This window comes from Arachis stenosperma, chromosome 9 (assembly GCF_014773155.1).
Source record: "Arachis stenosperma cultivar V10309 chromosome 9, arast.V10309.gnm1.PFL2, whole genome shotgun sequence".
Classification (NCBI taxonomy): Eukaryota; Viridiplantae; Streptophyta; class Magnoliopsida; order Fabales; family Fabaceae; genus Arachis; species Arachis stenosperma.
In genome coordinates, this window is record NC_080385.1 from 39,092,175 (window position 1) to 39,093,459 (window position 1,285).

Sequence of the window (1,285 nt, forward strand, 5' to 3'; positions counted from 1 at the left end):
GAGAGGAATTCCGTGAACAATGGGGTACCTCAGAAGAAAGGAGTTCTTGAAATTGATGCTCTGAATGCCATATTGGCTCAGAACAAAATGTTGACTCAACAGGTCAACATGATCTCTCAAAATCTGAATGGATTGCAACATGCATCCAACAGTACTAGAGATGCAGCTTCTGAAGAAGCTTATGATCCTGAGAACCCTGCCATGGCAGAGGTTAATTACATGGGTGAACCTTATGGAAACACCTTTAACTCATCATGGAGAAATCATCCAAATTTCTCCTGGAAGGATCAGCAAAAGCCTCAACAAGGCTTTAACAATGGTGGACGCAATAGGCTGACCAATAGTAAGCCATATCCATCATCTTCTCAGCAACAGACAGAGAACTCTGAACAAAACAATTCTAATTTAGCCAATATAGTCTCGGATCTGTCAAAGGCCACTTTTAGTTTCATGAATGAAACAAGATCCTCCATTAGAAATCTGGAGGCACAAGTGGGCCAGCTGAGTAAGAAAGTTATTGAAACTCCTCCCAGTATTCTCCCAAGCAATACAGAAGAGAATCCAAAAGGAGAGTGCAAGGCCATTGATGTGATCAAAGAGGCCGAATGCACAAGGGAGGAGGGGGACGAAAATCCTAGTGAGGAAGATCTCCTGGGTCGTTCCCCAAGCAAGAAGGAGTTTCCTATTAAGAATCCTGAGGAATCTGAGGCTCATCTAGAGACCATAGAGATTCTTTTAAATCTCCTTCTGCCATTCATGAGCTCTGAAGAATATTCATCCTCTGAAGAGAATGAAGATGTGACTGGAGAGCAAGTTGCTCAATACTTAGGAGCTATCATGAAGCTGAATGCCAAGCTGTTTGGTAATGAGACTTGGGAAAGTGAACCTCCCTTGCTCATTAGTGAACTAGATACTTGGATTCAGAGAGCTCTACCTCAAAAGAAACAAGATCCTGGCAAGTTCTTAATACCTTGCACCATTGGCACCATGAGCTTTGAAAAAGCTCTATGTGATCTTGGGTCAGGAATAAATCTTATGCCACTCTCTGTAATGGAGAAGCTGGGGATCATTGAGGTACAACCTGCCTTGTTCTCATTACAATTGGCAGACAAGTCCATGAGACAAGCTTATGGAATAGTAGAGGACGTGCTAGTAAAGGTTGAAGGCCTTTACATCCCTACTGATTTCATAATCCTAGACACTAGGAAGGAAGATGATGAATGCATCATCCTTGGAAGACCTTTCCTAGCCACAGCAGGGGCTGTGATAGATGTCAACAGAGGTG